Source organism: Stegodyphus dumicola, chromosome X1 (genome assembly GCF_044657685.1).
Source record: "Stegodyphus dumicola isolate Sdum_Otavi_A_Nest chromosome X1, ASM4465768v1".
Taxonomy (NCBI): Eukaryota; Metazoa; Arthropoda; class Arachnida; order Araneae; family Eresidae; genus Stegodyphus; species Stegodyphus dumicola.
In genome coordinates this window covers 48,956,837-48,982,993 of record NC_140780.1, presented here as the reverse complement: position 1 = coordinate 48,982,993, position 26,157 = coordinate 48,956,837, and the positions used below count along the sequence as shown (strand labels likewise).

Here is a 26,157-nt window from a genome sequence, read left to right as displayed (position 1 = left end):
TCCGCGAATACATTTTAATTATGTATTTTTGGCAAATTCGGCGCTTTCATTTTTAGAGAAGATATGGAATAATATTATGTGCGCGACTGCCATTGAAGGAAAAAAGATAGATTGGGGCTTTGCCAAACAATATGACTGTCGTAATGTTGTTGGTACAGTCAGTACATGTAGTTTGCTGGCCGATAGCTGGTGGCGCTTCCGTATTATGAAATTTCCGGTTTTACAATAAACCTTAAGTTATTTAATGGTTAATTCAGCATACTGGAATTACCTGAGAAAATGTCAGTCTAAAATTTAATATGTAGCTGCCATTGATCCGTCTATGGATTAATATGTAGCTGCCATGCCTTCCCTTGCCATTTTTTGGCAACCCTAAATCTGCTTTGCGGGAAAGCTATCTTACCGCCCCTGGACATTTCGTAACAATATGCATGTATTTCGCATAACTCAAAAACGATTAGCCGTAGAACCTTGAAATTTTGTATATGGAACTACTATAACATATAGTTATGCACCTCTTTTTTTATTGCAATCGACAGTGCCAAACGTATACACACACACACATATATATTTATATATAGCCACCCCCTTACCCGCCTTAAGAGTCCCTACTCGAGGCTTAATTTTCGCAATCGTTGGTCGTAGTCATATACTTCCAATTATAGAAGTGTTTTAAATGACTAAAATGTTCCTGTTTTGGCAATGTCAAATTAAAAAAAAAAAAAAAAAAAAAAAAAAAAAAAATTTGGACAAATAACAAAGTCTTATTTTTAATGCGGTCTCCAGGTTCCTATACAGTGGTACCTTAAGATGAGGGTTTAATTCCTTCCGTGGCCGAGCTCGTAAGCTAAAATTCTCGTATCTCAAATAAATTTTCCCCATTGAAATTAATTGAAATGTGATTAATTCGTGCTAGCCTACCCCAAAAAAATCCTTCCGCCTTTTTTTGTTAAATGTTTTCAGCGCAAGAAAATTACATTTATAATGAACAAATATTGTATGTAAACAAAATAAAACCTAATGCTTTATATTTTTTTTAATAAAAGATAATTTAAAGAAACAGACAGATACATACCTATTAGAGTAGCGTATGATTAATGAGGTAGGAAGTAAAAGGAGAGGCCGTAACCGGTTTTCTCCGTACACTGCTTTGAAGTACCGGTGATCCCTTCGTGGAGATCAAAACATTCAGTGACTTACCATTAAAATCAATGGATTTTGACCACGGACCTTATAAGAAATAGACTAACCCAAACGGATTTTCTCCCTTGTCTGAGGCGTTGTCGGCTGTCACCTTCATCGCTGTCACCTTCATCACATCCGGAGGAGTAGGGACGACTTCCAGAAATTTACATTGATTGCCTATCGCAGCGTGTATAATTGTCAAGAAAAAGCTGGTTGTAGCGCCTCATTTCACAAATTAGAATTTCTACATGTTTTTATTTTTGAAATTGAGATTGATTTTTAAAAATGTAGCATATTTATCGAGCATAATTAACATTCCAAATAATTATAAAGCTATTGCATGCTTTCAGGACTGGATATTTTTTTAGCTTTTCCTATGCTGTAAGGAAATTTGTAACTACTTCTTTTAGAAAATAATATTTTAAATCTAACTAATAGAAAATTTCAAACAAGCAATTTTCTCTTGCAATTTTTATGCTTTTTTTTTGTGTAAATAAGTAAAAAATATTAAAATATTTAAAAACGAATTTTTGAAAGTTTTGTTTAAAATTCTAAATTGTGCTCCTTTTTTAAAATTATAGATGAGTATTATAGCACAATTTCTATAAGGGAATTTTATTTCAATTATATTTCATAATACATCATAGTGATAAACACTTTTGACTCCATAATAATTTTTATACATTTAATTCTAATATTAAAATTGTATTTAACCGTAATAATTAATTTTGCTTGTATTTTATAATGATTATTTTTTAAAATTTATTTTTAGTTCTGCATAAGATTTCTTTTTTATTTATTGTTAATTTAATTTATTAGCTCATGCATGAATACATGTGTGTTTTTCGCACTGTGACAAAAACGACAGTATCTAGAGCCATCGAATTTTGAAAAATGTGATCCTGAACCCGAACATAGGCATCTGGACGGCCGAATTTCGAATTTGTTTTAATCTATTTCACATTTTGTAAAATTTTAACGAATTTTTGATTAACAAACTCAGCGAGTTCAGAGCGAGCACTGTACGGATATGCTGTTTTCAAATGTATGTGGTTTACGGGCGAAGAACATGATATTCAATAAATAATGGTAACACACAAAACTTTAAAAAAAAGAGTGCTTCTAGATTTTATTTTGTGTTTTTTTTCCTTCATCACGCTCAGAAAATTTTACGCTCCGAATTTTATGAATTATTAAAATAACTAATCCACTTTAATGTTAATAATTTAATGATCATATAATCAAATAAATATGATCGTTTTGTAATGTTATAGTTTGGAAAATTACTGCCTGAAAATGCTCAGTAAATTAAAAAAAAAAAATTATCAGATCTTGTTTAATTTTACCTTATTTATTTCAAAGCATCGCGTACTATCAATCTCATTTAATTTTACTTTATTTTTAAGCAAAATTAAGCTCATAAATTTTGTGCTTAGAGTTTTTAGTGTTTTACCAAAGTAAAGATGTTTGTACAAGAATTACGCGTGAAAAAAATGCGCGAAATGCAGTAAAAAGTGCCTTAATGAGATATATTAAATCCTATTTTGAAAAAACTGTGGCTTTCATAATCTCATCACTGTACAACATATCACATTTAATAATTTAAAAGAGTTATGTGATACAAATGCCATAGGTTTCAGTGTTAAAGTAAACCAGATCGTCCCTACTCTTTCTTGCCGACATGTCGGTGACGCGCGCCCCGCCCACTGGCTTAGTCTATCTCTTATAAAGTCCATGATTTTGACACGATCGGATGTAAATATTTTGTAATTACGTCGTAAATATACATATAAATGTATATATATTTTCCTTTTATACAATATTTCAGAGTCCTAAATATGTGAAGAGAATACATTTTTAAATAACATTTCATTCGTAATGGAATTAAATGCTATACTTTCACAAAACAGTGTGTTCAGAGCAGCTTAATTTAACAAAAATTAAGATCAAGGTTTATTGTATTATTAATATTAAAATTATACATTATTTATTTTCTATTTACAGAGCTTCTTCTTAAAGTACTTTCTCAAATATGACATGATTTTTTAGCTTCTGAAGCAGCTTTTAAATCGAAAATCTGAGTCAATTTATAATTATTGCTCTATTCGGTCCATTTCAAATTAGTGTACCTTTTATTTTAATAGTGAAATACGTTAAATAGTGATGCTCATTTCCATGTACTTAACTGTCTCAGAATATTTCTGAAAGGGAATAAAAAAGGATTTTTTTAAATATTATTTGAAACTTGTAACCGAGTTATTATAAAATATAAGGGAATAAATCTTTTAATACTTCATATTTTTTCCCCGTTAATTTTAACAATACATATTATAAACTTCTCCTTTACTACTTCCTTAAGTACGCATCTCATAGAATTTACTTTCCAATACCTTTTAACAGATTGCTTTCCAGTGCGAACAAATCTTGCTTAAATAGTTTTATAAACGCATTTGGCAACATAATTTCAATTTATGTTTACAATTCAATGTTAAGGTTATTTATTTAGGTAATATTTATAATCATTTATAAATATAATATATTTAATAACTAGATTTCTTCACAGTAACTTTCACAGGAGTTTATGAATGACTAAATCCTTTATTTCAAATATATTTATAAATAATTTAATAAATATTTACATATTTTGTTAAAGGCAGAAAAATGCCTTTTTAAAGCATATGCATAAATACCCATATATATTTCATACTTTTCATTTTCGGCGTGTGGAAATGTTTAATTTCTGTGTATTCACTATATTTTTCCGAGTCAAGTAATTTACAATAATTTAGCATAAACCAGAAATTTTTACCTAAGAAATATGTATTAATACAATTAATTTTTAATTACGATACAATTTTTAATTACGATACTGAGAGTAAATATTGTACGAGATATCCTCCAGTTAGCCATTCTTTGTCTATGGATGAGACCTGCGTACGTTAAGGGAACATGAACCTCGAATTTCCGGAAGAAGTGTGTGTATTTAATTATGGCAAAGCGCACTAGGGCTATCTGCCTAAGGGGAGGGATGCCTTTCGTGGAGGACTTTCTAAGGGAAACTGGCTCGTATACACGTTACACATGGGGAAAACCACGAAAACGCCCATGCAGCCAGCCCGTTCGCGGGATTCGAACCTCGGACCGAACTACCAGTGTTCAGCGTCTTTACCGCGCGGCCGCTGGTGGGCCTCCGGAAGAAGAGACTTGCTTGGGAAACATTTAACGATATGGAATCAATAAGAGGACCATTCATGATCGGACACCCTTTGGCAGGATACACTAATATTTTCACCTCCGTCGATTACCCTATTTTAAAATTCTTAATAAGCTGTCTTGATGATGTGGCACGTTCACATGGTCCCTTGACCGCACATGGTACTTTCGCCGAATTCGCAATTGTATCTGTCTTCTGTTTCACGCATTTGTGTAAAATTGTACATAATTTTACACAAATGTGTGGTTACAAATCAAGGAAAAGTTAACTTGTTGGCATATCTGTATATTTATTAATGTTGACGAGGATTGCAGCATTTGGTGGTAATTTTTTTAGTAAACCCAAAGTGATTATTTTTCAGTTATATGAAAATAAAATAATGAGTTTAAAATGAGCAACTATTAAGCTCTCCTCTAAAAATGTTTAAAAAGTCCATGTTAAATAATATGTGGATGACAAACGAATTCATTTTATGTAAAACATTTTGGTGTTTGGAACATAAAATAAAAGTAGCGAATACTCTGTAGAGGGTATCGAAAGACGTATACAATTTTAAAGATATTGTAAGGTATTTTTCATTCTTTAAGCATAACACCCATACATATTTACATACAAATATAGCTTTATATACAAATATAGCTAAAAGCTATATTTTTGTAGTTCAACAGCTTAGAATTTTATAAAACAAATTCATAATCAAAACCGCTGTTGTTAGTTATCGAAAAATAACCAAGATGTGATTTTTGCGTAAATCTCACTAAACTTTAAGCTCTTATCCATCATATAATAAATATTTCTTTTATGCGGAAGCATCCCATTTTTCGATTTGTATGGAACTGTCGTGTGTCGATGCGTATGATATACGTATTCAATCCCCCTTCATTTTTGCTTAACTTTATTTTCTTTTTCAGTTGTTATTTTCTTTTTTACCACCCTTTCTTTCATCCGAAATGTTATAAGGCATTTCTCATGCCTTCGTGGTGTGGTGGTCTGCACGCTGGGCGCGTATTCCAGAGGTCCGCGGTTCGATTCCCCGCGAAGGCGTTGCGTATTTTTCTCCTGCTTCCGAAATAAACACTCCTGCTCCTATCAACAGCACGAACCCCCTCTTCTCTAAAGTTGTTTCCGGACGTTGTAATCCCGGACTTAAGCAATCAACTATCCAGACGCAAGAGCAGTCACAGATGAAGTCACCACAGCCAATGCTAACAGCCCAGGTTCCAGCCCCGGCTCCGGATGATGGAAGTTGCACTGATGCCCTCAGAAGCGTATTCCAGATCCCGAGAAAGTTTGGAATACAGCACAATATCCTTCTACAAGCTTTCCGAGATGCTCTTCCCAAGCTCAGATTAGTCTCCTCTGGGCCTGAAAGAGCATTCTGCATATCTATGAGGCATACTGCAGACTCCTCAATTAATCAACATCACGTTCAACTCTCAAGAAGCAGAAGATCCTCTCCTAATCTCATTCTAGAATGCCAACGGCATCAGGATAAAGATCCACGAAGTTCGGGATTATGTAAATGAGCACCACTTGGACCTCTTCCTCGTTCAGGAGACTCATCTGGTTGAGAGACTTAGTGCGAATATCGCGAATTACCACTGCTACCGCAATGACATAGCGGATAGCAACAGTGACACTATTCGTGCTAGTGGCAGTACTTCTATCTATGTAAAACGCTCACTTAAACATTCACGGATAACAACGCCGCAATTAGAGGCTTTAGAGGTAACAATTATCCAAATTTTTCTTCCAAATCCCCCCTCTCCCAATAACAGTAGCGTCCTGTTATATGCCTCCGAGACAGGGACCTGTCTTTATGTCCGATCTCAAAAAAACTTAGCGGAATTTCTAGTAACTTGATTATTGCAGGAGATTTTAATGCCCGTCGTAGAAGTTGGAATTGTGTCACTGCCAACAACTATGGCGATAAACTAAAACTCTGGGCTCAGGGCGCCCACATCCAAATTATAGCGCCGAATGCACCTACCCATTTTCAGTTTCCTGGGGGTATTGGTGCTCCCTCCGTTATAGATTTGGCTCTTGTTAAGAACATACCTTTAACTTATTCGATCAAAGTGATCCCGGAATTATCCTCGGAGCATTATCCGGTTCACCTCACCCTTAATAGCAACAAAATCAACCAAAATTTACCTTCTGGTATTCTCCCCCCCCCCATCAAAATTAACAATAATCAGGAGGTTGACTCAGCCATTGAAAGGCTCAACCAAACCCTCTTAAGCGCATTAAATACTGCTTCTAAAACAAAGTTCAAGCCCAATTATTCCAAATTACCCGCCTTTATTAAAGATAAAATCAAAATTAAAAACCGTCTTAGCAGAAATTTGCAAAGTACCCGTGTTGAATCTACTCGAACCCAACTGCGAAGTCTCCAGAACGAGATCAAGTCTGATATTAGGAAATTCTCTGATGAGAAATACACTAATTATCTTAAATCCTTAATGACCTCAAATAATAGCCTTTGAGAAACGCTACGCAAACTGAAACATGACATTCCCCCTCCTAATGGGCACGGTCAATGACCGAATGGCATTAACAGACACTGAGAAGGCTGAACGCATTGCTGACAGTCTTCAGAATCAATTCTCACCTAACACTGGACTCCTGTTCGATATCTGCACTGAGCATACGCAGGAAGTTCAACACCAAGTTGAAGAATTTCTCTCTTCGGATAATCACTCCGAGGAACCCATTATCACAACAATGTCCGAGATTTCTGATTTTATCAAAAATCTTAAATCCGGGAAGGCACCCGGCTTGGATAGCATTTCTAATCGCATGATTAAAAACCTACCAGTCAAATTCATATTTTACCTAGCTGTTTTGAGTAATTCCATGCTAAAGTTAAAATATTTTCCCGACAGCTGGAAGAATGCGTGTGTCATTCCTATTCTAAAACCTACGTTGGACCCCAAAGTCCCACAAAATTACAGACCGATCAGCTTCCTGTCTTCACTTAGTAAAATATACGAAGCTATACTGTTTAGATACCTGAATGATTTCTGCCGAAGCCGAAATATTATTTCTCAGCAATTCGGTTTTCGAACTGAACACTCAACTCAGACCCAGCTACTGAGGGCAGTTGAAATCATTCACTCAGGTTCTCGCAGTGGAAAGCCCACAGCTATTGTCTATTTAGACATAAAAAAGGCTTTCGACAGGTGTTGGCATATCGCAATTATCTTCAAGCTCATGCGACTTGGAATTTCGGCCATTTTTGTGCACATAATGTACACTTACTCCACTAATCGTTCCTTTTCTGTCAAAGTAAAGTATTCATTCTCTTCTCCTCGCCCTAGCCTTGCTGATATTCCACAAGCCAGGCTAATTAGTCCTTTTCTCTTCAGTTTGTATGTAAATGATATTACAATCACCTAGTGTCGATCTAGCACTTTATGCAGACGACAAGGCCATCATTTCACAACACCCATTACTGCATGTCACTCTCATTCACCTCCAACAGTACCTGTCAGACTTGGAGTCCTGGCTCGTTACATGGAAAATAAAAATTAATATTGCCAAAAGTGCTGCCACACTTTTCTTTTCCAGAAAGAGGAATGCCCATAATCTACTCCAACCACTCAAGGCTCTGATGAGGACATACCCTGGGTGGATTCATATAAATATCTCGGAGTTTATCTCGATGCCAAGTTACTCTGGAACACATACATCAGCTATGCAATTTCTAAAGGTAGAACAACCAGGAACCAACTACTCAGCCTCATCAATAGAACCAGCCACCTGTTCTTAAAAAATAAGGTCCTGATTTACAAGAGTACCATCTTACCTATTCTCACCTACGCCGCTGCCATATGGTCAACTGCTGCCAATAGCCACCTCAAGAAAATCCAAGTGTTTCAGAGTGTTACGCTTCGTATGTTGACAAATGCTCATTACTACGCCCGTAATGAAGTGCTCCATAATGATCTCGAAATTTTACCCTTAAATGCCTTTTTCACAATTCGGCCAAGTTTTTCAACCGCTTAACCTTGATTGAAAACCCAGTCCTGCCTTCACTTCCTGTCTACAATCCGGCAGAACCAAGCGACCTAGGAACGTTCTTTCGGAAACATTCAACATCTTTCCTAGCAAGCCAAAACGAGTGTGTTTGCTTGACTAGAGAATTCTCTCTTATCTCTTCAAAGCATTTCACAGGCCTAACCCGACAACCTAATTTTTTTCTCCACCCCCGCCGGACCTAATCCGGCCTTATTTCTCCGGGAATTCATATCCGTGCTGACCACTCAATCACACCTCCACTTACCAAAACCTCTCTTTTACCAGTTTGTAAATTTTTTGGGGGAATTCAATCTTAAATTCTACTTATTCAATTCTAATTGCCTTAGCTAATATCATTACTTAAAGACATGCTCAAATCTTAAAAATTTTTTGTTTATACTATTTAACTTATTTTATTTTTAATCTTAAATACTTAACTTAGCTAATCTTTTAAAATTACCTAAACTAATTCTGTACATTAGAAATTAATTTTAACTTAATCTAAAACGCGTTTACTTATCTATTTATTTCCGTGTCAAAAGAATCTCTTTCTATTAGCCATCCGGCGGGGAGTTATCGCCCCTGCCCAGGTTACAGAGCAGTAGAAAGAAGCTTTCGTCCCTTTGTGTGGACTCCTTATCCATCTCTTGTCTCTTTAAACCCTTAACGGTTATTATTCTTTACTTTAGCTATGCTTACGTCTGAATTATTCATATTTTCTTAACGAAGTTAGGGAGGTTAATGCTGTTTTCAGCAAAGGTGCTCCGGAAGCCATCGCCTTGGTCCTTGGTCCGAAATAAACCTAATGACTCTACAGGGTGTTTCAGTAGAAACATGTCCAAAGAGCCTAGTTTTTTTTTCCCTTTTAGAATGTCTCTGAAATGAGTTAGCCAAATGTTATTATAAAGTGTCGCTGCACGACAGTTGCATCATCTACAGGTGTTTCTTTTCAGCAAAGTCCTAAACTTTTTCCCACATTTTCAACACATCCTTAATCTCACTTGAAGAGATATTCTCCTCCTCTTCTGGCTCCTTTGCAATCTTTTTCAAAATTTCCGTTTGTTGTTGCGTCTGTAGTTCCATCAACTCTTCCTTCATGAGTTCTTCGGATTGTACGTTAACAAGCTCTTTCATATCTCCCTTATCCATTTCCAGGCCAATGGACCTTCTAACATACACAGCCTAATCCACCACTTCCTGTTCAAGTCTAAAGCCTCCCAAATCCCTTTCAATCACAACGTCAGGCCACAGCTTTTTCCATGCAGAGGTCAAGGTCCTTTTTGTACCACTCTGCCAGGCCATAACAATAATTTTGGGGCATATGGCTATTTTACGATGTTCCTTCCAGAACTCTCGAAGGGTGCGGTTTGTGTTCTCCGTAACGTCAAAGTTGTGTTGAAACATGTGTTTGGTAAAAAGTTTCTTGAAATTGGGGATCACCTGTTGTTTCATGGGCAGTAGGATAGGGCGGTGTGGAAGATAAAGAAGCTTTAAGCTGAACTTCTCGAGAACTCCTCAAGGTTTGGTGGGTGATAAGCAACATTTTCAAGGACGAGAAGGGCTTGCATGGGTAAGTCATTGACCTCGAGGTATTTCTCAGCGGCAGGACTAAAGACCAAGTTTATCCACTCTAAAAAAAACTTTCTAGTGACCCATGCCTTTGGGTTTGTCCTCCACATATCCCGTAGCTTCTCTTTTACAACTTTATGCATCGTGAATGATCTGGGGTTTTCCGAGTGGCATATTAGCAGCGGCTTGACCTTGCAATCGATTTGTACACTCTCGCGTTTGTGCACAGTGCAAGAGTCAGCCTATCTTTATCTTTCATGGACTGGTTACGTGGTATCTTATTTTCTTTTGCTGTCATGTAAGTTTTTCTTTGCATCTTCTTCCAGAAAAGGCCTCTCTCGTCACAGTTGAACATTTATTGGGGGATGTATCCTTTGGCTTCGACTAGTTCAGCAAAGGTTTTTACAAATTGCTGATCTGCCTTTCAGTCACAGCTCTTTGCCTCACCATGCCTGACAACGGGTGTATTCCAGTCCTTTTTTGAAAATTCTTGATCCACCCCTGACTGACTTTGAACTGCTCCTGTGAAGCTTCCTGTGCTGAAGTACCTGGGCTCCGTTGCAGCAAATATGTGTGTATGACTCGCAATATGTGTGTATGACTCGTGTGTTCTTCTCGCAAATTATAGTCACTGTCACAGTGTCTCCAGCGAGATGCTTCTTTTTCAATCAAAATAACAGTACATTCTCTATCTTTTCATGGACAGAGTTCCAAAGCTTTGAAATAATTTTAACTCCCTTACCTGGAATTATAGCTTTTGTTGAGTTCTTCCACTTCAAAATAGTACATATCGTAGAAGTTGTTCGATCCTACTGCAGTGCCAAGTCTTTTATTCTTACGCTTTGCCCATGTTTATATTCTATCTCACGCTTTGATTCCATAGATATCATCCCTTTTTTTTCTTTATACTGTTCCTTTTATTATCATTTGGATTCACTCCTTGGGACTTACGGTTATATGACAAATAAAGTTAGCTAAATAACCTGTCTGTGCCAGTGATAAAAACGAAATAAAAACAATATGACAGAAATGCTTCTGTAGCGAGGTGAGTTGAAATGGCGGGCGAGTCTGAGCGGTGATGACGTCACAGCCAGTTTGCGTGCTCAAGACTCGCAAATCTGATAGATGATCCAGATTTGCGAGTTTTGGGTGCACCAAATGCTGTGACGTCACCGACGATATATCGTATCTCAAATTTTAACTCGTAATTCAGGTCAAAACTGGACTAGTGACTGATTGTATCTCAAAAGGCTCGTATGTTGGGCACTCGTATCTCGAGGTACCACTGTACTTATATTTGGGAAGGTTTTATACTCGTTACGAAAAAATAAAATAAGAAGTTTGGCTCGCATACAATAAAATAGACCGGGATATTTAATTTCAAAACTTGCAGTTTTTGATGTCATTTTCAACTTGTCTTGAGGGATCCGTTATTCAGGTTAGAATAATTAGACGAAATAAGTTCAAATGAAATTCAGTAAAAAATGCGGATAATTTAATAGGCTGTGCAAGGAAGTTACATGGTGTCCACTTCAATTTGTGAAGTTAATATGATAAGTTGTAAAACTAAATGTAACAAGAACTTAGTTTCTTTTTCCCCTTTTTTGGTATAATACTGAAATTGTATTATTTTTTAAATGTATATTGTTACTACTAATTTTCCATAAAAGAAAGCTTTAGATGGAAATTAGGAAACAAGTTTGAAGTAAAAAAACTGACTAATATCAGCTTACAAAAATACTATATGCGTCTTAATTTCAGAAAAAAAAAAAAAAAAAAAAAAAAAAAAAAAAAAAAAAAAAAAAAAACCGGAAGATGGGGGGGGGGGGAAGCACGCAGTTGTTAAAAAAAAAGAAAAGAAAAGCCGAAGGTTAGCTGAACTTCTAAATAGTCTGTCTCTGTATGTAAGTGGGTGTGTGTGCAACATTAAAATTTAATTTAATAAATTTAACTCTTCCTTTTCAAATTGCACTTATTTTTACTATATATCAAGCTGTACTTTATTTTGGCTATAATTAAATGCGTAAACATTAATTGGTGGCCTTTTTGGGAAAGCGCTTATTTATTACAAAAATTATGTACAACATACCCGTCGTTAACTTACCGGTCTTTGCTCAATGGAAATATATGAAAAACATTTCTAAGACGCTGTAAATCTTCCATAACTTAAGCTAAAATATTTAGTAGCCAATGTCTAGTAGCCAATGTCAAAAAATTCACATTCTTTTGTGATTTCGATTCCATCACTTACTGTAGAGCTGCCAACAGTGAAAAATTAAACCCCTTTATTCATAAATCGATCACTATTAACAACTACATGGTAGCTAAAATATCAAAGAATTTTTCTAAAACATCCAAAATTTCGTAAATTATATAAAAGTTCCGAAAAATGTCTTTGCTTGAGATATTATTTTCTGCTCTATTTAATGGTGTAAAGATCAAAATTCTGCGAATATTAGTTGAATCGTTTGACAAGGATATGCGAGAAATATTCAGCACTAAGTAAATAAATATATAATAATAATAATTAATTCCTTCCGAATTTTGAAAAAATTTTGTGATAATACTGTACTACCATCGCATATGAGAAAAATTTCAAGAAAATCCGTTCAATGGAAAGTTAAAAATTAATTTCAAGATTTCATCCAAAGAAAGAAACAAACCACGTAAAAAAAATTCTGTGATATACAGAATATACCGCAAATGTTGCGACAAACTTCTAGGGGAGGTAGGGCACATCGTAAGGATTAAGAATTGCGTAGGAACTCATGCCCGGAAATGTCAGGGATAAGTGGTAGCAGAGGTAGAAAGAAGATGGGAAAAGAAACAAGAGTAATTAATTTGAAACATTTATTGGACATGAATACAAATGGTGTACGACAGCTTGGATGTTACAACAGATGCGCGAAGTTTGCACCATCAGACGATAAACATGCCTGACACAGACGGACCATTTATTGCCGGACATGTTCAAACACACCGGGAGTTTCTTTGATTGTAGCAGCTGCGCAGGCGAGTCTTGCCACGAGATCCATTTCAGAGACAACAGGATCGTGATACACGACAGTTTTTATGGCTTCCCGGAAAAAGAAATCAAGGCTCCAAAAATTTCACCACGCCCAATCCATTGATGCGGGAATGATCTTTTCAAATGGCTACAAACGTCCAATCCAAAGTGAGCAGGGGCCCGATCATGTTGGAATCACATATTGCGCCTCGAAAGAAAAAATCGAGAAGAACCTCCTCCAGAAAGATCAAATCATTCGGGGCATTCAAATGATCCGTCAGTATCAGACATGTTTGGCGTCTGATTGTGCAAACTTCGTGCATCTGTTGTAACATTCAAGCTGTCGTTCACCATTTGTATTCATGTCCAATAAATGTTTCAAATTAATCACTCTTGCTTCTTTTCCCATATTCTACCTCTTACCCCTGACATTTCCAGACATGGGTTCCTATGCAATTCTTAATCCTTATGATGTGCCCTACCTTCCCCAGAAGTTTGTCGCAGCATTTACGGTACACCCTGTATATACTCGTATGTAGATATAGATATACAGTAAACTCTCGTTAATATGGATCTCAGTGGTCAGAAAAATCAAGAGTTTGTGTTAAAAAAATTCGTGTTAACCGGGCCCTCAGATTTTAGTTTTGGAATGATTTTTCCAGTCATATCATCCTTTTACAGTATATAGTTACGTAAGTATTACAATATATTATGCATGTCGTCATAAAAAGCACTACAATACTACATTAATTACTGTACTGTAAACTGAAAAAATGCACTCACAGATATTTGGTAAAAAATTTCCTGTTCCTGTATATTGCGCTGTCGCAGATGGGAACGAAAATTCGCGGTAACTTCACGGCTAGAAGTAATCATGGCTTCTGTAAAACTAGTGGTAAATTCAGATGTTGCAGCAAAATATTCTACAGCGTCCAGGGCGTGTAACATTTCATGGCGTGTGGGCAGACTGATGTTTTTCTCACGTTTTTCTGATGACATTTCTCGCATCTCTGACACAACTGCTTGTGCAACAGATTCCGCTAGAGCAAACACGGCTGCATCTTCATCTACAATAATAAACTTCCTAAAACTAACATCAGGGTTCGCAACGTCTTGTAGAATATTTAATTCTTCAGGTGAAGTGGTATCGTTATCACCATCTAACTCGTCAACAGGATTATCGTCTTTATGTCTCCAGGCTCTTCTAAAACAGTTATGTATGTAAACTCGGCGTCTAGGGGATTTCTACGCTGACGACACACATTTAGGTGACTAAGTCTTTATATAGTTATTGATGGAATTACAGTGATGAGTATTTAGAAATGAAAAAAGAGTTATAATTGAGAAGTTAAGAGCTTCGCCATCTATTAATACGTCTTAGTCGAAAACATGACTGTTCTCTTTCGCTTCCATCGTCCATCCTTCGTCTCACTGCAATGCCGTTCGTTGTGTTGAGTTGTCGCACTCCTGCTAGTGTGTGTGATAACACGGATTTCTAGGGTGTGGCGATAGCTTTTATTGCATTAAGCTCGCGCCAAGTTGGCGTTTTCATCTCCTTCAGCAGTGCGAATTACAGCTCTCGCAAGTCGCTTCCGATAACATCATAACTGCAGTTATGCCTTGATTCAAAGGCTGAAGACTACTTGTTGCATTTGTAGGGAGGGGGAAGTGAACCTTTACATTGGTTAAATTCAAATCGCGTATGTTACGGGCTGTACACCTTCCTATGGTCATAAGAACATGCCTGTTCTGAGCCACCATTCTACTATTAAAACGAAGAAGCCGATTACTAAATGTCGAGCTGTCGAGCCAGGCTTTCTTGTGGTGAGAGTAGATGCAAGTACTATTTGTGATTTTAATACAGCGTGGGTGATCGGTGAGCCCTAGAACCCAAGGAAGGTGTTTATCACTGGCGTCTGCATTATATGCAAGGACAACAGTTAACCTTTGTTTACTGCGTGCTTCACCATGACACATGTCACCCTTTATTTCGAGACTGTGACTTGGATAAAGAGTGTACTAAAGTCCAGTTTGCTCATACTGTAGACATCATACCAAGCATACTTTTCTTTCACTTGGTGAAGTTCATGCAACCAAGCGTTTTCTTTTTTTTCCCATCAGCTTCACCACCAATCACTAATGATAAAATCGAGTGTTTCTTTTGGAACTGGTACATACAGCCAACATCTGGAACAACCGGAATCTTGAATGACTAAACATTTTGAAATCTCGTTTGCTTTTAGCTGAATTATAGGTCTACATAAACGTACTTTGGAAGCGCGCATATGGTTGAACCATTCTAAAAGTAAAGTTTGGACATCTTCTTTCTCACTTAGCACTGCGAAGTCGCTTAGATTTGTTCCCGGAACCCGCTACAGCAGCATTAATAATTTTTCACAATCTTTAAGTATTTTGAATATAGTAGATTTGGTAATTCCATACTTTTCGACAACTGTACTTTTCTTGAATACACCATGGGCAAGGATTCCTCTAGGATTTGAGTCACTGTCTTACTGCTTGTATTTTAACGTTAATTGTGTTCTGAAAGGTACCAGAGTGCTAGCTATAGATATGTCGAACAGTGCTGCGAGAACTTTGGTGAACAAAAACATATTGTTGCACTCCGAAAATTCATATGTAACTAAACTACAGTCCAGTAAATCTATGAAAATATTTTATTGTAAACGCAATTCATTAAAATTTTAACTGGATTATTTATTTAATACGCTGTGTCGTACTGAGTTTTAGGAAGAAGAGAAGATACTAACTCGCGCGTGCGCACCAGCGACCGAGCGGTAAAAAGCCGCTAAACACTAGTAGTTTGGCCTGGGGTTCAAGTCTTGTCGAACGGGCAGTTTTCGTAGTTTTCCTCGTGTATAACGTAGATACGAGTCAGTTTCCCTTCAGAAGCCCTCCATGGGGCATCCTTCTCTTTCCGTATAGTGCCTAATGGTGAAGCACGTAATAAATAAATAACTCGACCCGGTGACCACTGGAAGAAAATACCAAGTAAGTAATTTTCACATGATTTATTCACATTTATTAAAGATTTAATATTAGTCGTACTTAGATAACTTTTAAAGAATAAAAAAGCACATCTGAACCCAGAATTGCCTTTTTAAATTGAAGCTTATTGTTAACGCGATTTAAGCTTATTGTTGACGCGATGATCGCAATTGTCGAGCATTGTTACTCATGCTGGTTATGTTTCAAGAAATACAGTGTATTCTGTGACGCTTGCAATTAAACAAGACGGAGCATTTCCGAATGCAACCCTAATAGAGGAACAGCAGGAAAAAAAAAAAAAAAAAAAGAAAGAAAAACTAAATGTGCCTGTTAAATTATAAAATCTAAAGACACACCGGACTACAGTTTGTAATTCTTGTTAACCGAAATTCGCGTTATCCAATAGAATTTCCTGTAAGATACCTGCCGGGAACGGAATTTCGTTCATGTTAACCGAGTGTTCGTCTTAAGCGAAATCGTGTTAAGGGGAGTTTACTGTATGTACAGAGTGTCCCGTAAATGTTGTGACAAACTTCTGGGAGAGGTAGGGCACATCTTAAGGATTAAGAATTGCATAGGAACCCATGCCCAAAACCGTCATTGTACGTTGCCAGGGGCTGCAGTACGAGAGAGTGGTAGTGGAAAGTGATGATTGCCTCATTTGTGTGGCAAGCACCATACGAAGAGCATGGATCGCTATACGGACGGAAAGCTTGCAGACATGTACTTTATGTATTGAATAGCTGAGAGTAATGGACCAACCGCTGCACGCACTTATCGAGAACACTTCCCCACAGACATCAACCACACCACATTTCGATTGCACGTCTGCATCAAAATTTGCGACAGGTCAGGGTCCACCCGTCATTTAATTGAGCTGCGGGGCATTAAGAAGTTAATGACGGTGCAGAGTTCGAACATCTGTTGCAACATTCAAGCTATCGTACACCATTTGTGTTCATGTCCAATAAATGTTTCAAATTAATCACTCTCTTAATTAAGATACAATAATACGCCGAACAAGTATTAATTTAGAAGTCAAACAGCAAAAGTCAGCGTTATATTTTCTAATTTTCACAGGACTAGTTTCGATGGTTTTATTGAACCATCATCCTCAGCTGCAAAAGCGCACATGAACGAGATAAGATATAGTGATTAGATAAGAAAGCTTAGACAGGACTCATGCTACTAGCGCCATCTGTTGATGAAACCAGAACTAAAACATAATTTCATCAATGGCTGAAGGCAAAGATGGATTGGAATTAGGGTCGTTAACTAGAAATGAAAGTTTTTTTTTTTAATGTGAAATGACTAGAAAATCCAGTTCAACAATGGAAGATGTTTTCTGAATAATTTTGGCAGCACGAAAATTGAAAGTGTGATTTTCGGATCAACAATAAAGGCTGGGCAACAGAAGACTTCTGTGTTTCTTTTTTTTTAACGTGTGCCTCATGTTCCTATGCAGATGAGAATTTTTGAATTTTTTGACTGCTTGATTAATAATGTTGGGTGAAAAGCCCCTGTCAATAGCTACTGCTTTTAAATAATTTATTTCTTCATCAAGAGGTAGTTTGGAGGAGCAAACTTGAAGAGCACTGAAAAAATAGGCGTAAAATGAAGCTAACTTTTGTTTAGTCGAATGACATGATTTGAAGTGTGGTGGAAGACAAACTGTTGAAGGTTTACGGTGAAGCGTAGTACTGAAGTTGAATGTGTTACGTGTGGCTAGAATGTCGAGAAACGGAAGAGAATTTAAAGTCTCAAGCTCAAAAATGAACTGAATAGCAAGATCAATGGAATTCATTTTTGAAAGAACTTTATTTAAATCATCTTTATTACCTTCAAACAGGGTATAAGTATCGTCTACGTAGCGGAACCATACCGGGAAAGTTTAAAGTTTCAAACAATTTTGATTCATAATAATGAATGTAGATATCAGCCAGGATGGGGTTGAGGGGGCTTCCCATGGCTAATCCCTCAGTTTGCTTGTAATATTTAATTTGGAAAACAAAATGTGTTTGTTTCAAACAGAGTTGAGTGAGAGAAATTAGCTCATCAATTTCGATGCAAGAGAAATGAAATTCGCGAAGTCTGGTTTCTAGACATCTTAATGCACCCTCCACTGGGACATTGGTGAATAATGATTTTACATCAAAAGAAAGCATGAGTAAATTTCTAGGAGAAATGCTTTTGACCTTTTTTACAAACTCTAGTGAATATTTTATGGTGTAAGTGTTATTATCTAATAGATTGAAAATCTGGAAACTAAATATTTAGCTAACGGATACGAGGCAGTGCCATTAAGAAGGGTGCTAACTTCTGATCCTAGTCCTGTTGGGGTATGGAAATCATCAGCGAGAGGTTATTAAGAATATCTGCTTTAAAACTTTTTGTAATGTCGTCTGACTATGGATGTAAATGTGTCGTTTGGGTTTTGTCTATGCCGAGCAATGTACAGAGTTCTTTAATTACAGCCAAGATAAATTCCTTCCGTGATCTAATTGCAACTGAAGTGGAAATCCAATGCTGTGTCATTAAATCTGCTATCGTGACAGCATCTTGATCAGAGATATGGTACGCCTCAGGCCATTTTGTAAAGTAATCAATGACAACGAGAATGCATTTGCTGCCATCAGCAGTTCCTCGGCTACGTTTCTTAAATCCGTTCTGACTCGCACAGGCATTGCACGATTGGCACCACTTTCTGAACGTCAGCGCATGCTTTACTCCAGTAGAAACGTTCTCGAACTCTATGCAAAGTCTTCATTATTCCAAAGTGGCTTCCTGCCAGATTGCTACGTATTTCTTTAAGGATCGGGGATCTTGAAAATATCAGCTGCAATCGGAATTCCTTTCCATCACCCGATTCGAAATTCCTGTACAAGACGTCGTTTCGAATACAGAGTGAGTCTCAGAGAGCCCAATATTGTTTTATCGTTGGATTAGAGATCGAAATGTCCTGCTAGGTCGGTCTCCTATTTGAAGGCTCTATTAAGTCAATTATGGGTTTAATGTCGCCGTCTTCTAACTGGTCTTTCCTGACTTTTTCGTTATTGTATGGGTGTGGGCCAAACGATGTTGAGGTCGTAACTTGACGTGTCACCGTATTAAGCAGCTTCGCTTCGAACGTAGAACATTATCAGCAGCTTTCTGGGCAGGGTCTTTTAGACAGGGCGTCGGCGATTTTACGTGACGATCCTTTCCGATTCCTGCGAAGCTTGACATTCTTGATGTCTTTCATGTTACATTATACAAAAGATACTGCAATTTATATATAATTTCACTAAAATTATTTACATATGTACAAAATCATAACAATATAATTTATAAAAACGAAATTTAAGATTTTGATATGATTGTTTTTATATTTATTTACTTAGAGTTTTCAAGTTTGAAACCAATCTTTACGTTGTTTAACTGCTTGGGTCTCCCATGACCAAACGGATGAAACAAAACTACAGATGGTTTGAGACAGCTTCGAACTGGGGAAGAAGGGTTGACTGTATGGCGTTTTTTAGTCTTCTCACATGTAATATAAATATGAGCCACTTTCCATAAGTAGATAACCTTAGCAATCTTTGCTGTAATCGAATGCTTCGAAGCTTTATAGACTGTAGTACGTTTTGTGTGAGAATATTTTTGGCATGACTTTTGTCTCCATGAACCTATCTGTCATGTAAAATCAAAATCTGATATGTTTTTACTTTTAGAGTTTCAGTAGCTTGCAGGAAATTCCCAGATCTTTGTTTATATACATTTGTATATCCAGCTACTTATGCCAGAATAAACTCCGGGTTTAACACAAATGTAAACGTAATAAAATGGATAATAATAATAGACGTAATGGTGTCATTTCTGCCCTAACTCCAATAAACTGTTTCTTCCTTTGAGATTATGGATAGTTGATCCGAATCTTCTATTATTTAATTCTTATGAAAAATTAAAGTTGAAGATTTCTTAAAATTTCCATTTCTCTATTTCAAATTAATTTGAGTTCTCTAAAGGAGAAAAATTTGTTCGTTGTTCATTAAATTTTCTAAATATCGCTGCGATAATCACCTGAATTTGAATAGCCTTTGATCCGTGTATAAGCCGAGAGTGCGTTTTTTTCTTCAAAAATTTACCCCAAATTCAAAATGCGAATCTAAGCCGAAAGGGGGGGGGATCCCGTTAAGTTTCAAACGTGTCACCATGAAAGTAAAAATGTTACCAAGCAAGGTAACACTGGTGGGGTATTTTCCCATCAAATCTCGCTGTAAAATAAACTGCCAGGCGCCAGCGACAATCATTTTAACTCTGATGGTGAACCTATCTGTAGCTAGCACATTTCTTCCATTTATTTGTTATTTGTTGTGTGTATGCTAGCATATGTTCTGTGCCATCTTATATTTTATCTGACTGATGAGCGGAAGAAGAAATTCTTAAATGGCAGATTTCAAACTAGAGGTGATAGCCTTTGCTAAAAATCCTAACAATAATATATCTGCTCGGCATTTCTCCATAGAGCAAGTCGTGCTCAAATTTCTCCGTCAGATCTTTCGTTTTGGCGACGCAACAAACCAGGATTATAAACAATTTCGAAAATAAAACAACTCATTTAATATCATTCTAATATATAGCTCTAATAACTAATATATAGCTCACTTAATATCATTCTTAAACTCATTTAATTTAAAATTAATTGTTTTCTTAAACTTAAGAAATATAAACTAAAGAAATTAATAATGCGATATTTAGCTTGTTGATCACTTGCACCCGGCTAACGGAAAGAAAAGTACTTTCGTTTTTTTCGAGATCTGTATATAAGACAAGCACAGTAAATTAGCTTTAGGAAAAGTTCCAAGAATTCTCGCCGTATGCATGGAAATATGCTTGAAAATCATTGGCTTTCTGCACCTTCAATTCTTCAACTGTGGGTGTAATGTTTATACTACCCGTATCATAATTATATTACCAGTGGCTAATACTTTATGTCCAAGAAATCTAACTATTCTACAATGTGTGGACCACATAAAGTGATTTTTAATGTTGGTGGAAGAACCCCGTAAAGTGAGAGATGTTTTATATGGGTAAATATTCAATAACCTGCCAGTTCTATATCTCAAAGCATTAGCACTGAACTACGAATAACTAGGGATTGTATAAGTTGAACGACATCTGTCAAATCTCCAACATCTACAGGTTAGGAATTGTAGAAGAAATCTCTAATAATTTCTGTTATGTGTTCTATAATATCATCAGTGTATATGGAAGGGGATATTTTCCAGCGACAGTTTAGTATATTCTTTACTGTTAACCACTTAATGACCGAATTTATATTAAAAATTATGCTGAAAATCCCTGAATTTTTTATACCATTTTTATTACCTACAGATATAGCTCACCAGATGTAGCTTTGTAAGGCGCAAAAAAAAAAAAAAAAATTTTTTTTTTTCGGGGGAAAAACAAGATATTTATTATGGTTCATGACATTATCCAAGTTGCCTCGGGCTTCACTGAAGCAGCCAAAAGAAAAAAAAAAAAAAAATCTAGCCAAAAGTAGTACAAAACTGTAGTCAAGGTAATAATAGGTAATAAGAGCTAAAGTAAAAATCATGTAAATACATTTTACGATCCATAAATGTCATTGACAGTATGGTACAATCTAAAGCATTGTGTAACACATAGCGGCACATCACAGTTTGCAACAGCGTGATAATCTGGTAATCTGCATAAACTAACAAAACAAATTTGCTCGAAAGAAAATTTGGGGGAGCACCAGGGATTACTCTACCTCTAATCGAAAGAGTGAATTTACAGTTCATTTATAATGCGGCAACGTCGCCGACTGCTGCTCAGGGTCATGAAGGACCGCTTGGACCCCTCCCACAGCTAAGAAAACGTGCATGCCAGAATGTCGATTGCCAGGCGATATTACGGGCGATGGCATTAAATATCCGTAAAATTTTCAGCGCCCGAGTTAAGTCGTTGATAGGAAAATCGAAACGGCATACATTTCCGAGATATCTCGTGCGCAGTTAATCACTCTGTGATTATGCTAAAAGTGCCAGAAGAAGAGTTTAGCAAATAAAAGTGCAATATTTTCGTGATTTTTATGGTTTGAAAACGTTTGATAGATGATGTGATTTTAGGAAAGATCTATAATAATATCTTATCTGGATTTTTTTTATTTTAGTCTTGTTGTCATTTACATACTTTCGTTTTTGGCTGCAATGGTTCGTGTCGCATGTAGTCGTTTTCCAGTAGGACGATACACTTTATCATCTGTACACGATTGATCTCAGATCGCTTTGAAGAGCAAGATTCGGTGTTCAAATTGCTTCTATGGCTAACTGAATCCTTCGAGCTCAGTCCATTTATGGGATGAAGTGGGAGGATTTCTTCAAAGTTGCCCACCATCTGATATGAACTAAATCAGAGTAAGGGCTAGTATATCTCAGAAGCGATATCAGCACCTTATTATGACCATGTGTAGAATGTTATATATATATATATATGTAATAATAAAATTCCATAGTCATACACTTAACTTTTCTAACTGTATGTTCTTTTCATTTTTAATGGTGAAGGTCTCTTATTTGAAAGTACGTGGAATTAAACTCCCAGCCCCGTAGTCAAGTTGTTTTTCCCGCCTTTTCTACATGTACAGTTTTAAAATGTTCTAGAGATATTTAAAGCAAACTGGAATGGCTGACGAGGCTGACGTCATTTCTTGGAAACTCCTCCTTTCCAGAGGCTATAAAAGGACTCGCAAAGGAATATCGGGGCTTTTTCTTTAATGTAACGATGCAGTAAACTTCATACAAAAAGTTATTAGTAATTCTTTTTTATTTACTCCGGAGATCAGATTTTTGTAATTGTTATTTCTCCTGAACAATAATAAATGGATCCAGTTTTTTAAACTTATCGTCTGATACTTTTGAGCTGCAACTACATCTATGATTCTTCACCAGTCTATTTATTCCGGACAAAAGCTGGTACATCACATATATGTACTATACACATTCTTGTCTATATATATAGAACTTCTCAAAATATTTTCGAATGGTACGTATAGGAGTACATAATGATAGTTCTCCGTTTTTCTGTTTGCGTCTCGAACTGCTTTGCGCATAAAAATATTTTGTTAAAAAACTGCTACGTTTCCTTAAAATTTTGCTGTCTGCTAACTGCGCCAAAAATGTTGTCTACAATGATTGTTTTATAATAATCGAGCAATTTACTGATTCTTGATAATGAGTAATACTTATGGGGTGGGATTTCAAGAAACTGACTATTTATTCGTTGTCGTGCCTTATAATAAGGCTGTCTATTATTTTTATGCAATTCATTTTGAGCATAAAACTGGCTGTAAAATCGGATTCAGCATTATTATCGAAATTCTAAGAAGATAACCTGACTTCGGCAGAATCTGGTGGAAACCTACAATTATTTCAACGCATGCGCAGTCTTAAATCCGAATGTAGAATCTAATACAATCAAGTTCTAAAATGAAAGAGAGGTTCAGGTCTTCGAAGAAAAGCTTATAAGGTATTTTCTCCCTCCTTCCAGCATGCCTTTGTGGTGTAACCAGCCATCCAGCATGCCTTTGTAGTTGCCTCCTTCCAGCATGCCTTTGTGGTTTTTCCAGCATGCCTTTTTGGCACGTATCGAGAGGTCCAGGTTCGAGTGCTGGCGAGGGCATTGCACATTTTTCATGTCTCCTGTTGAGATGAGTTGAGAAGCGTGAAAACTAGAAAAGAACTTTCGGAAAGTACTAGAAACCGGGGGGAGGAAGGTATTTTAACTCATCTTAAGAATCACACAATCTCATGTTACTCATTGTTATCTTCTAAAAACCGAGAGTTAACTTATGTTCGAACTGTATTGCCCATTTCTCGGTTCGTCCACATTTTAATAGGGTATCCGTATTTTAAGCGTCTTTGTCAGAAGTTCTTTACTTAAAATACTGCTGTATTTTAATTTCGGTGCTGTGTTTTAATACTATATACTATTTTAATATTTTAATGAGTGCCAAATTTGTGCTTTATCTAGTTTTATATTTTAAATCATTCTGCAGATTTCATTCATCTGGGCATCACAATACTAATAAATGCTTAGCCTTTTGTTTACTTCATTGGCTTTTACACATTTGCGTGCAAAATTAAGAGAATTTTCGCGTTATGTCGAATTTCTGAAAAACTAATGAACAGATTTTAATGAACTTTGGTATTAATATACATTATCCACGTTGTAATTACATCGACTCATTTACAGAATCGAACTGTAAGTGAGTCGATGTAAATCGAACTGTAAATAAGTCTAATATGAGGCATGGTCCCCAATCACAGACAGACAGTCGCACTGCGTGACGGCATCCTAGGACAGTAGGTTACTGAGGAGCGAGCCTCTGTGACAATCGAGTCCACTGCTGCAGCAAAGCAGTTTCCAACTCCGGGCTTGTTCTCACAGGAGAATAGGGAGATGAAATATAATTCACAAGAACATCCCAGACTTGCTGTATAGGGTAAGGTCAGGAGATCTAGCTGGCCAATCCATGCGGCGAATACCTTCACTTTCCAGGTAATTATCGACCAGCTGAGTCCTATGTTGACGAGAGTTGTCGTCCATTAGCAAGAACCCAGAACCAAGTGCGCTTCTGAAGAGTCGAATATAGAGCTCTAAGATCTCCACTCTATACCTCATAGCAGTCAAGAGAGCTAATTCAGAAGTCAAACAACAAAAATCAGCGTCAATCCACAAAATTTTCACAGGACTAGTTTCGATGGTTTTACCGAACCACCATCTTCAGCTGCAAAACCGCAAATGAATACCGCAATTGATTCATTTGCGGTTTTGCAGCTGAAGATGGTGGTTCGGTAAAACCATCGAAACTAGTCCTGTGAAAATTTTGTGGATTGACGCTGATTTTTGTTGTTTGACTTCTGAATTAGTATTTATTCGGTGTGTTATAGTGTCTTAAGTCAAGAGAGCCTTTGTGAAACAGATGCAGCTATTACACCACTGTAACGATTCTTTTCCCTGATGGGGAAGGTATAGTATCGTGTTCTAAAGCTCTCTCAAGGTACAGGCACGCTGAGAAGCAGTGTCCAGGCTGAATCTTGACTCATCTGGAAAAAAGGCTCATCTCCACTGAAGTCCGGTCAAAGCGCATGTTGTTTGCACCATGCTAAACGCGCACTCTTGGAGATGCAGTGAGCGGGACTCAAACGCGGGTCTTCTGGCATAGAGACCCATATTATGAAGCCATCAGGCGACTATAGACCGTAAAACTCGGGTTCCATTAGGAGGACACAGTTCACGTGAGAGCTGTGAATCTGTAGCTCTCCTGCATTGACGCTCTGAAAGTGCGAAATAACGATTCTTTTACGTCATTGTGAATCTTGGTCGACCTTTTCCAGATGTTCCCGGTAGGGATCCAGTGTTCTGAAACTGTTCCTATAAATTGCAGACGACACTGCGCGTTATATTGAGCTCTGTAGCCATCTGCTGCTGTGATTAGCTTGCCTCCAATCTAGCGACAGCTCTCCATCTTATTCCGTCATTCATACGTTCGTGGCTCCTCATTTTACCTTACCCGCTTGTGGAGTTTTCTTTGATCTGATAAAATTTGAGCAGTTCGAAAACTCCCAAGAGACGTGAAGCGAATTATCGCTCTGCCCGAAAGTAACAACAGATTTGTCAGGGTTTAAATAAACCTTTTTATTTAAACAGAACTTTGAGGATAAATGTGCGTTCTTGTGCTAGCAAAATCAGCCACGTGTCCCGGTGATGTAACTAAAGGAACAGTCAGTGTCAAATTAAAAGTGTAGATTAGTAGTGAAAGACTACACACTTAAATTTTGATCTAAGCTGGCTCAGAAATTCTAACCGGCGTATCAAATTCAAATGTCGGCAGCGATAACGCAAAGCCGAATAATTTCAAATTTATCGGACCTAACAAGGAGCTAACGTAGTGTGCCCGCGCAGGCCACAAGTACACTGTCTTAGAATACAAAAACCTTAGTTTAAATTCCATCTAACTAATTTGGATTCTTGCGAGGAAACGGAAAGAAAAACTTATAGTAAAGGCTGAAATTGTAAATAACTGATTAATTTAAGTAATAAACTTATAAAATTTATCCAACTCTTGCGAGAATCACGGCGAATGGCGTGA

The 26,157-nt window shown here is 36.9% G+C and overlaps 1 protein-coding gene across 2 annotated transcripts in view; it reads left to right on the top strand.

The window, feature by feature from the left end:
* The window catches only part of LOC118191145 (potassium voltage-gated channel subfamily KQT member 1-like), a 144,931-nt gene that overhangs the window by 16,944 nt on the left and 101,830 nt on the right, over positions 1-26,157 (top strand). The gene's annotated exons all lie outside the window — the stretch shown is intronic.